Source organism: Echeneis naucrates, chromosome 5, assembly GCF_900963305.1.
Source record: "Echeneis naucrates chromosome 5, fEcheNa1.1, whole genome shotgun sequence".
Classification (NCBI taxonomy): Eukaryota; Metazoa; Chordata; class Actinopteri; order Carangiformes; family Echeneidae; genus Echeneis; species Echeneis naucrates.
In genome coordinates, this window is record NC_042515.1 from 5,681,137 (window position 1) to 5,693,985 (window position 12,849).

At 39.3% G+C, this 12,849-nt stretch overlaps 1 protein-coding gene across 2 annotated transcripts in view; it reads left to right on the forward strand.

The window, feature by feature from the left end:
• The first annotated feature begins 12,401 nt into the window (after positions 1 to 12,401).
• phc2b (polyhomeotic homolog 2b (Drosophila)) overlaps positions 12,402 to 12,849 on the forward strand; it is a 30,811-nt gene continuing 30,363 nt past the window's right edge. For both annotated transcript variants that reach the window (XM_029503196.1, XM_029503197.1), the window contains exon 1: positions 12,402 to 12,524. The gene's annotated coding sequence lies outside the window, so the exon portion shown is untranslated. The remainder of the gene's footprint in view (positions 12,525 to 12,849) is intronic.

Genomic DNA, 12,849 nt, shown 5'->3' on the forward strand with positions numbered 1-12,849 from the left:
TTATATAACTGAAGTGAAAACCGGGTTCCCAGCAAAACAATGTAAGCTCACGTCTGTCTAATTTACCCTGACATCTACAATGTGCGCATTCAGGTGTTACCAGCGTGAAGTTGTTAGTCTGCATGAGGATTCATTGTTAAACATGCAATTGTCATGCCATTGTAATTTCCACACCACCACTGTCTTTATTTGGGACCCAGTTTCACACGTCTTGTAATTAATATTATGATCTCCTTTGGCAAGAAGAAAAGGTTTCATGAGTTGTGCTAAAGCTGTGGTTTATGATGTAACAGGGTTAAAGCTGGAGAGTTACTGCTCACCGCTATTGTTGAAAACAAACGCCAAGGCGCTGCACAGTCAGGTGGTTGTGTGGTGTTTTGAACTGAGTCATTTCTAACACGAGGAGAAGCCAAATTTACATGATTATTTTAATAATGAAGATAGTTTTCAGCTGTTTTGGTCACAGTTCTCAGAAACTCAAAAGGGAGTCACATTTCAGAGAAAGCCACTGGAACATCACATCTTTCCTGGTTTATTCGTACCAGTTATGATGATATTTGCATTTTCATACATGTGCATTGGCCCTTTTTTTTTTTTTTTTTTTTTACAAATGCTGGCACAAGACAAGACGTGTGCTGCACATCAGAGACCAAACTATCCTTCTTGTGCTTTTATAGGCGCTAGTTTGTGATCAGTCAACATTATGTTCCAATATCTGATTCCCAGTGAAGGACAAATACACAGTTTTACATAAATATGTATTTTTTATCTCTTATATAATTTTTATTACTTTTTTTTATTTTGCTGTCATTTCTGTGCCATTTTTATTTCGAAGCTTTCACTAAAAACAAAATCATCTTGAAATCATTACATTTACTTCTAATTTTGCTCTATTTCCACAAAGCGTTCTGATTTATGACATCACTGACGACGAGAAGAATCTCATTGCTTGAAACACTCTCAGATGTCAGTTGTTGTGGCCATGGCCATGCGTTCCTATGGGAACACAAGGCCATTGTTTGCGTATTTGTTTACTCAAACTCTGCTAAGCTCATATTTCTCTAACACAGAGACAGTCTTTGTCCTCACACATTTGTTTTTGACTAACTGTGTGTGAGATCTCTCTCATGGTGGTTAATGGTCTACATTAGATACAGCAGACAAAGCAATCTACGCTGACAGCTCTGCAGTAAACGGCTGGTCATCTGTGAAGTTTAGTTAAAAATCTTTTTAGTGCTGTTACACTGACAGGATTGTACAGTCAGGCCATTGTCTCTGTAGTCGATAACAGGATGATGAAAAAGCCCAGCAGCAATCTTTAAACATGACATAGCAGATACATATACAATATGGCTGCTTACATACATATGGAAAAAAGGTGGTTTACTTATTTATTATTTATTTATTATTTATTTATTATTTATTTATTATTGCTTCCACAAAACACCAGCAGGTGCTTTGTGGAAGCAATGAGGTGTCAAATTGGCGTTATACTTTCTGTGGAAGTTTGGGTGTGAAAAGAAAAGGTTGTCAATTACATTCAGATGATGAATCAACTCACAACTCCTATAACACAACACCAAAAGGGAAACAGATTTGATCAAAAGCAGGGTTCATATGACTAAGATTTCAGTTCAGTGAGTCAAACTGCAGTCAAACTAGTTTATCATTTGACTAAGCAATTGTGGTAAGTCTTCAGAATGATGGTTATGACATGGTCAATACAAACATCATAGCATATCCTCCCGCTTGTGTATTACTTATTTTTACTACCGGAGTATGCTGCACTGTCAAAAACAGCGAGTATGTATGGTAAATCATTTTTCATACCAATCCTTTTAACCTCAATATATAAACAGTGAAGTATGTTTTGATAATTATGAATATAAATAATGTGTGATTGCAAATTATTTTATATCCTGATGACCTGCAATAATATTTCATCTTCTTGTCATTGAAAAAGATTTTAAAACAAAACTATTCATTTATTAATTAATTGAATGAATGTCCATGTTAAATTTGATTTAATGACTTTGAACTTGACATTTCATTAGTCATGAACATTTCATAAACTGATTTGGACTAGTTCAGACCTCTGGGGTAAATGGTCATGGGCCAGATTACTGGCTTTAGCAACAGTTTTAAAGATGATCAGTAAATTTTTTTCATCCTTTGAAATTAATTTTAGTGATAAATAAAGCACATGACTATAGACACCCATGTGTGAATATCAGTGGACAAACATTTCACTAAACAGGTTGTACAAGGTGAAATAAATGTGACATCAAAGATGTGATGAAATTAGCATTCAAGCATAATCACAGGTCAAATACATGAGAGCAACATTCACCAAGGCAACAGACAACGAGTGGTGCACTATGCTGAAGTGTGTGGCGGTTGGAGAGAGAGTTGGCATGTGTTCCTTTCACGTCAGCCATCGTCTGAGATGTCTTGAAACTTCAAGAGCACAGCTGCTCACAAAAGATCTTGTGTGAGAAAATGGAAAAAAATCGTTGTGTGGTCTTTGAAAGGCCACTTTTTCTTTTCGAGCCTGTGTATCTATACCCTGTAGTGCTTCTCACATTTTTTTACAAATGATCTACTTTGCCATCTTATCAGTCATGCTACAAGGAACTGAGCTGGCAGACAGAAGCAGCACTAAAAGTTTTGCTCCACAAGTTAAGTGAAAAGAACTAAACGCAACATAACAGAACAGACATAATGATCAAACAAGATTCAAATGACCTTAAAAAAAACAAAAGAAAAGACAAGATGGCAGGAATTTTACTCATTCATGCTTCCTGGCATCCATCCTTGTGCCTGATGCTGGCTTACAGATAAAGGAATTCCAAGTTAACCAACTGTGCTTCAAATAGAACCAAAGTATTATCAAAAAAACGAAATAAATCATGTTACATTCATGTGTTTTTTATACGCGTTATATCGGTAAAAGTAAAAACATAATCGATACATAACGGACATATTCTACGTAGGTATCTGTGTGTGTCTACGAGTAAAGCATTCAATCGGAATTTCATGAAAAATGTAATCAAACTATTTTTCAGATTGGATAATAAGAGGTTACTTTGCATTTTACTCTGACTCATCGCTACCAACCAGACCATGACAAGAACAACATACAGCTTTAAAGTTTTCTCCAGCTTTTGGCACTGTGGTCACTGAGTCAACCCAAAAACAGACCAGATAGAACGGGCTTCAGAAGCTGACAAAAACCAGGCACAGGGATTAAACGTCCATTCACCTCATCTCATCTAGCTTTCCAAATTCACCTTGGTCCAACAAGGTCTTGATTCACTGTAACTGGCAGTGTGACTGCTCGGTGCCCCCGCGGAACGTCACGGGCCAAACAAGGCCTTAGCTGTCAGTTAAATCGCTGACACACTCCTTTCCTTTCTTTGCTGGGCCCACAAAAGCTGCACCCCTGGAGCCATGGGCCTCTTAAGTCTGTCCCAATTAAGACACCCATGAGGTGTGTGGAGGGGAGATGGAGCTGGGGAGTGTTAAAAGTGTCTAATCCCACAGTAATTAAAGAGCCAGAAACAAAGGAAGGCGGTATGAAATATTATTCTTTATTGTAAATGTTTCGTGGTAAACTTTCCCATGACCCTTGTGCCATTGTGCGACTTTGTCTGGAGCTTACATTACAAAGTTATTAGTGAATGCGTTTTCATTTGTGGACGTCCGTTTGGAAAGCTACGAGTGATTACGAAAGCTCAGATGGAGATTTATTCTGTAGTTGCAAGAGAAAGGCTTCCTATAGAGAAGCCACTAGTCTCACTTTAATGCATGTTGGGACCATCGAGCCACTTTGTATGCTCTGTTGCAACGGAAAAGGGAATACCCGAAACATCTCCTAGGTTTTTACCAAATAGTGCCCCAACAACAGTGAAGAATACAAAAGACTTGCGTGTGGAATATTCTCTCCATATTAAATAGATTATATAGAGATTTCACCTCAGTTACAACATCATGCTAACTAATCACAGGTTACTAATGATTAGTAAGGAAGAAGGAAGGATAACAGCAGGACTCCAGAGAGACGCAAGATGATCTCAGATGGAAAGAAAGGAGTAAGGGGAAGCTATGCATGAGCAATACTTACAAAATAATTTAGCTGAAAATGACAGATAAGGGCGCAGTTGATCCCTACGTAGTGCTGTTGCCCCATAGCAAGAAGGTCAGGGGTTCAGGTCGCAGGTCTGGGGCCTTTCTGTGCAGAGTTTGCATGTTCTCCCAGTGCTTGGTTTTCCTTTAGATGCTCCGGTTTGCTCCAAACCATCCAAAGACATGCGTGTTTAGGTTTATTGGTGACTCTAAATTGAGTGGTTATTTGTCTCTGTCTGTGTCTCTGTGTTGGTGCCCTCACCCAGTGAGAGCTGGGATTGGCTCCAACACCTCCCAGGACCCGGAAACGGATTAGCGATAGAAGGTGAATGAGTGAGTGATGTCAGAAAAGTCCAATGTCAAGATTCTTCTCCAAACTAGTGTTACTGGCAGGAGTGCAGTGTTGTCGAGGGGTTCAAAACTGCAATTGTCTTTCATTTGAAAAAAAAAAAAAGCCCACTCAAACAGGGTCTCAAACAGGGAACCTTTCTCTAGCTCTTCATCATTAAGTCCAATTACAAAACTGCCACCCCCACTGCTGCTTTCAAAACCGTGCAAAATAGAAAAACACATTGTCACATGGCATCAGAGTGGTGCTGCAGTGTTGGCTGAAACTCACTGGAGCATCTCTGAGGTCTGCTGCTCGAGTCAAATGAGGTAAGGGGGGAATTCAGCTGAACTGATGACATGCAAGCTAATGGAGGCCTTTTGCTCCTCTATTCCATCGTTCACCCAACTATTTCACTGTAAAAACTATTTTCTGCTGTCACATGGTTCCTTGTTGTGAGAGTGTAAGTCAAGTTTACCAAAACACTGGTTTCCATTCAGAGAATACATCCCCAACGAAACTATGGTGTTATAGATGACTTTGTTGGTGAAAGGGAAGTGTTGACTGTTGACGATTGACTTGAGCATGTGGCACCAGAAGAAATCGAGAAGTAAATGGTTCACTGGAAAAAAGTTACAGGACAAATGTTGATCTTAATTTCTCATTTGTGGTCTGCATGTCTAGTTATGTGAACATTTATTCACCATATAGATTTCTATGTTTTGCTACAAAAGTAAAGTGGTTACCCGAAGGTTAAGACATGGAAAAACAGCTGTTCGCTCTAGACTTCCTGCTTTGACCACATTTTGTGGTTTTCTTAATCTGATAGAGCAACCAACAACTCATTTTCTCACATTTTTCTCACATTTTTGTAACACTGTACACAGACTAATAGGCCAACACCAGTGAGGAGCACCAAAGTCTTGCACAGACTGACAAACTCTCAGCTTAATGACTGTCATCTCCAGGCCATGCCACAAGCTACGCTGAGGTATCTGGTATTTTTCCACTTTATAAGCAGGCAAGATGGTCGTGTAAATGTGAACACAGGGGAAACCTGAGGCCGGCTGTTATTTTCAGAGTGCTGATACATTATTCAGCAACAACAGGTTAAGGAGGAAACAGTGCAGCAGTCGGTTCTTTCAGGACAGCACTTGTTCACACCGGCATGTGATCATGACTCGCCCCAGGATGACCGTTTCTCTCTCTCACTCGAAGTTTCCACTTTCATGTGTCTTTCCTCTCCGTCTCCTCTTTTATCTCCCATCTCTCCATATCTCTACCTGAATGTGTGGATTCTGTGGAACTAACTGTATTTCTCTTTCTCTTTCATATTTTAGGTAGCTGCATACTGGGGCTTTCAGGTTTGACAAGGATCGTGTGGATGGAGCAAAACTGCTTTTGTCATTAAAATAATATGCAAAAGGCGACTAACATAGATCATATTGGTCCACTTTGGGCCACAACCACTGTCTGTCTCTTTTTCTTTAATTTTACACCAGTTCATGCCTTCACTTCAAGTCTGTCAAATTAAACTGCATCACAAATGCAGTGCAACACAAGTTTAAAAGTGCAATGCATGTGGTTGGATGTGTGACCCTGCCCACAGCTAACCATCTTCCAGTCAACTGTACATTTGTAGGTCAGTGTAATTCCTCTTACTTGCCATGAAACAGTTTCAGACAGTGAGATTTATGGTTTAATTTCACATATGTTTCCAAAGAAATTTGTTGTTTGAGAATTAATGATGATAAATTACAGAGAACTTGCATAGGTTATCATTATTCAATTAAATAATGACTATCAATAATTTCTCTCTCAGGCGGTCATGGCAGACGTGCACTGTGTCTTGTGTTCACATTCATTTTTCCAGTGTGAGTCATCAATGGTCGCCAGACTACCAAATACTTATAAACGTCTTCTCTTCACAGATCGCAGGTCTGTGGTTTAAATCCTCGACACTCTCTCACAGTGGCTGACTGGAAATAGAAAATGTGTGCGTGCCAGCAGGCATGCCGAATACACTCGGTAACCTGTAGCAAACCACCGTAAAAGAAAAAAGAAGAAGAAGAAGAAGAAAAAAAATTGTTGTAAACAGCCATGCAAATGAAGCACCTTGTTTGCCAGCCTTTACCAGTCTGATCTGGAAGCTGAACTGAAAGCGATAAGGCTTTAATGTAGGTCAAACCACCACATGTGTGTTGCAGCTTGTGACAGGGTAGAGCTGTATTCATGTCACGCCTATGCAGTTCATGTAAGGTCATCTCTTTCAACCTCTCACATGCACACATTCATGACCTACAATCAAAAAAACACCAACATCTAATTTAACATGTTTTTCTAGGCAACTGCCTTAAATAAGAGGAAAAAAAAAAAGGTTGATTTCTCACATACTTAATTTAAACGTCAGAATTTTCTCTTGAACTAACATTTAAGAAGTAAATGAAGTGGAAACAATACATTTCATCATTTACATAATAAATCAAACTGATACATCAAACTGTATAGAGCATGACCTCATTACAGCCTTCAAAAATTCAAGTGTCCCAAAATATTTTCAGCTGTCACTTTTGTCAGTGAAGCGTTGACGTTCAGGAGGTGTTTTCACTGTCGTTATTTCCACCACCACCTCTCATCCCGTCACTGCTCTGCAGTTTCTGAAAAAAGAGCCATCCAATTGCGACATAACGTGCGTTACCAGCCAAGGCGCTAACTAACATTTGTGGTCTGCACTCCTCTCCAAATGGCCTCTACATCATCCACGTGTGCCGACACAACTGTCTCTAAGAAAAGTAATTTCAATTATGATTTAAAGTTTTTGCCGATAGTAAGTGGAGCCAAAAGGCAAAAACACAGGCAGTCAAAGTGCACAAACCATTGCAATGGTCATTCTTTGGCAGTAAAACACGTTTCATAACATTGGACCCTTGTTCTTCCTCACACATCACTGCACACTACCCAGTGTGTTGTAATGCTGATGGCAAAAATCCTATTATTTTGATTGGGTGTGAGAGAATTGAAGTAATGAGTGTGTTCGATGTGCTTGACCATTCAGTTTATTCCGTGAAGGCGGAGACACTAAGTAAGCTGCTGTAATTCTGCTACCAGCACTGAGGTATTTTGTTTTCCTCTAATCACCGTTCAAAGAACTACCTGCTCTTAAACAGAAGAAAAAGGTGTGTGTCTGCTCAAGGACAGAGTGGACAGAGAAGGGGACATAATGTCGAGGAAGCCATTTCCGGGAGCCATTGCTCTTTTTGACATCTGGACTAATGTTCATTTTTCAGTTGAATTACATGCACAGGGAAAATGTGCAGCTCGTCACTCTCCTCTCCTTTAATTGCTTAACACAAGCATGAATATTAGGAATAGTAGTGCCCGTGCAGCATGAGTGAGTTTGCGGCGCAGACGTCAATATACAGGATGTCTGCCATGCTCAAACCTTTTTTGTGAAGTCTGTTTTTTACAGCAGGGAGGGGATGTCTGCTGGGACTGAATAAGATTAAATATCCTTCCTCACAATAGTCATCCCTGCTGTACAAACACAGAGTGACACAAATCTACAATGAGGAGAAAACTGAGAAATTCTTGAACTAATAAGCAAACTTTGATGCTAGAGGCCACTCTGTCGTCACATCCAAGCTCTTTCATGCAGGAAAAAAAACTATTCAAAAAGGCATCAAGGTGGTGGTTTAAACTTTCTTTGAAGAGATTAATAAAAGCAAACACAACAGAAGCGGCCAGTGGGGAAGCAAAAGCCACCGCCTTTGACTTCAGGAATTTTCATTGTTTCTCGTGAACAATTAACCTCATTCCTGGATGCTATTTTAAACAACTTTTGCTAGCGTAAACGATGATAACTGATGAAAAAGTTTCACAAGCCTATTTCACATTTCAAATTAGGCTGAAACCAAACAACTGAGCGAACATTTATGTTTCATATGTTTGTTGAGACATGTCTAAAATAGTTTTACAGGAAAAAGCAATGAGCAAACTTGTATTTTTATTAATTTCACTGCTTCATGCTTTTTCCATGAAAATAATGGCGGAAATCATTTTTGTTCAGTGGTGTGAGGTTCATCGTTTGATTCTGCTCCAACTTCATTCAACGTTTTGTTTTGAGGTTCGTGGTTTTATTCTTTTATAAATAAATCTAAATGGATTTGAGCTTGAGCCGCAAACATCCTCCACTAACTGGTGGCATTCTGCCTCCCTCTTGTGGTTTGCCAATTCAATAGCATTAAAGATCTTTAATCCTGCATCAACTTAAGAATTAGCTCTTTACGAAAAGAAGCACACAGATGCAGGTTTGAATCCAGGCACAGGCAGTTTAAGATGGAAAAAAACATAAATTCACTTCATTCACTTTTCCTATCTAATGCAGCTCTCCTCATATATAAGATGTTTTGACAGCTTCAAGTGCTAACAAATCCTGGTCGATACAGGCTGCGTGGCAGGGTGACGTGTACTATTCCTGGCCCCAAACACATACTTTCACTATCTTCAATGTCAGTTCACAAGAATAGAAAGGTCATAGTGCCTTCCTCGAGTACACTTCAGGTGCCACAACCACAAGAGCAAGCGGAAGGGCAGTACACAGAACATGTTTACTTCACCTATATAATCCAATAAGGTGGCTGATTTATATAATGTGAAATAGCATATTGTAAATACAATCAGAGGCCTTGGTAGCTGTGAATATAGCTATAGAGGAGGGGGGATGTGCAAATGGAAGGGAAGTATCTCATGCATATTTTGGACCAGTAAAGGTAAATGGAAGTCACACCTGTTACCTTTAAGACAGATCCTGGGCAGCGTCATAATGTTTGAATTCTTTTGTTATGTGACTCGTTCATGTCTCACTGTTAGGGTGAAAGAATCTGTGGTGTAGCTTTCAAGCTAAACAAACAAACGAGCTTGTAATTCGTGTGCATTTTGCTCTCTAAATGTAGTTGTCTGAGGGGATTATATTGTGTTATAGTACGTGTTAATGACGTTTGCATGTTATAATACCATCATCTCTCTGCTTTGTTTGTACAACGTTGCAACCTAACCAGTTTCAAACAAATAAAATGAATCATCAGGGTTGGGAATCATTTCAGTTACAACAACAGGGTCAAAGACTTCAGTTACATAACATGACACGTCAGCTCATTAGCAGTTACTAGTCACAGCCTATTTGGCTCATTTCAGTAGTCCACTTAACTTCCAGGTAGTTGTCCACTCAGACTAATTGAACCTCTACTTTTACTTTTAATTCCAACTTTAATGCTGCTGATTACATGTTTCATTCAAAAACTAGACTTGAACTGAGGTTCTTTCAAAGGCCCGACTTAAACTAGGAGAATCATTTGTTCCCCAGAAGCTGAACATTTCATGACTCACACAGTTTCCCCCATCCTGGACATTACTCACTTTGGCATTGTTACCTCACAACAAAAAGCCCTGAGATTGGTGATTGGCTCCAACCCCCACTACACCCTCCATGGATAAATGGTTCAGACAGCATTTTTGCCAAGGACGCAGTAGCTCTGAAATGTTCTGAGACAGAGACAGAGCAGTTTTCTGTGGACTCAAAATGTTTAATGAATATTAATGTCAGTACTAACATTATTCATACACAGAAATAGTTTCTCATTATCTAGCGGGGCCTCGATAAATTAATGAATTAAAAAATGAATAAATAAAAATTCTGTCTCATTTGAGCTGAAAAATGTCACTCCATCAGTACTGGGTTTACACTGTATGTTATCTTGTTCTGGGTAAAAACAGTGAACCACAATGTGAAGACACAGGAACAAAACACCGCTCACTGACTTTGGTGAAAACAGACGATCAACCAAGCCGAACGAGAGCGCACATAAATTTTCCATGAAGATTCACATGTATAATCTGCACACCATTACATTTAGACCATGATATTGCATGAACACTCCTTTGAAGGTATGTTCTGGTCCAGCAGAGTGATGCTTGACTTCAGGGTGGCCTCCTCTACAACAATAATACCACATACTCTGCCTGGCTGCCAGCCCATAAAATTTCCTTTGGGATTAACAAAGTTACTGGAATGATCCAGCGCTCATCCTAATGCTATGAGCAAGGTATCAGGGGAGCTATGAAAGAACAGATAATTAACTCAGGGGCAAACCAAATGAGTCATATTCTGATTAATTATTCAGTATTTGTAGGAAGATGAAAGCACTCCCTCCTCTTATTTCAAGCAGCACAATAGTGACTCACTGAAATATTAGCAATTCATTGCTGTCCATTTTATTGCCCTACTCTGTCATTTCCATCTGGATACACATTATGGATTCAGTGCTTGAACAACATTGTCTTGCACAATTTAAGATAATATTGATGGACGTGCAAGGCATAGAAAAAATACTGGTGAAACAGGAACATAACTACAAAAATGCAGAGATGGATTTTCAGTGATGAAAACAGAAGGGTTTAATACAGAAAAGCACCGTTGCAGCATCTTGGTAAATTTGACGGAAGAATCTTTTTGTTAACATTTTTCACAGCACAAGAAAAAATGGTTGTGGAAAAAATGGAATGGAAAAAATGGTTGTGTATTAGTTTGGCAGTGTTTGTTTTTTTTTTCTGTCAAAATGAAATCAAATCTTTTCCGCAACTAAATATATTCGTTTAATGATCACATTCAGTCGTGATTGAATGGGAGCATCTGTAATGTAACTAATTTGTAACTAATTTCCCCTCTGGGATCATTGAAGTATTTCTGATTCTGATTCTGAATGAAAAGTCAACACAATCAAGCTAGATCCGAATCAGACAACTACTCTACTGTATTGAATTCTCAGATGAATATGTAAAATAGATGTAATTTAATATATTTTAAATAAAAAATTAAATATAAAATATGGATGACCATACAATAACACATATACCAGATTAAGTGAGGAAAGAAAACAGGTTTTGGTTCACAAATCAGTTTTCAGTTGTTGGAGTTGTCTCCACAAAGGGGGATTCATGGGCACCTGAAATGTGAAAAGGAGAAAGTCATATTATGTTTAATGGAGTCACAAGAGGTTGGAGTGAATAGGTTGGTTAATTTCTTTTATTATAGTACCTCAGTTACTGAATTTGTTCATTTTCATCTGTATATATTGCACTGTTTATATTTTGATATTCCCTCTTAATCTTTATTTACTCACAGCCTATTGACACTGTTTTTATCTTTTAATTTGGACTTTGCATTTTTATATCTATATTACAACTCTAAAGTATATACATAATTCTAGTAATATTTATGTTTCTATTGTGGAGTAGCTGTAATAAACCGAATATGCCAGGAGATTAATAAAATAATTATATAGTAAATAAAAGTATTCTTATTCAGATTTAGATCAATATGTCATTATAACTGCCAGGGAAAACAGTTTCACTTTATAATATGAAAAACATACAAACCAACAAACAAACAACAACAAAAAAGCATGATTGGGAAACTTATATATTTTTTTAAATCACATGTATGAAGTGTCGTAAAATGGATATACTGACGTAAAGTACAGTAAAGCTGCAGCTTAATGTATGAGTAACATCGCACCTCAGCACAACCAAAGTATTCACCTTTCTCCAATCCTCTTTGGTACAGCATTTGAATAAAGGTAGATAGTTCGTTTTTTTTTTCTACTCCAAATTTAAACTTACATTTTTTATACAACTTTATACTCGGTTTAAAAAACAAATAAACAAAAAAAAAAAAAAAACTCACCATCGGCAGAAAGGGTTAAATCCCCCACCGTTGCCATGGAGACGAGGACAGCCACGGCCAACTGACAGTCTCGTGGGGGGATGGTGGGGCACACTTGACTGACAGGGAGACGACGGGGGCGGGGACCAAAACACAAACGCCCGCCGTTCATTGGTCCGAGTTGAGTGACGTCGCCGCTTTGGAACGCGAACGAAAAGAGTTGGAATGGCCCCGCCCCTCCACAGCTCTCCGCTGCTCGGGCTCAGCCGCGAGCCTCCTTCCAGAAATGGAGTAGGAAATCACGCAGAGACGGCCAAGAAGAAGACCCGGGCTACCACACTCACGACTCCGGTAAGGCGACGGTCCGGTCCACTTCTCGGCTCCGTTCGGCACCGGGGTCATAGCGCGTGAGTCGGAGCTCGCGAGCATAAACGGCTGCACGAGCTAACGTTTAAACCCCCCCCCCCTCCCCTCCAGAAAAACAGCAGGAGCAGCTTTTTGCTTTTAGCTCGCCTGCTAACGCTGACGTTTGGTTTGACTGCGAAGTTTGCTGTGCACGTCTTCAATTTCGCCAAAATATGTACAAACGTAGAAACACATCGCGACATGGCGACAAATGCACGTCCAAGTGAGGGCTAACAGCGTTAGCTTCCTGCTGTAATGGCATTCACTACCA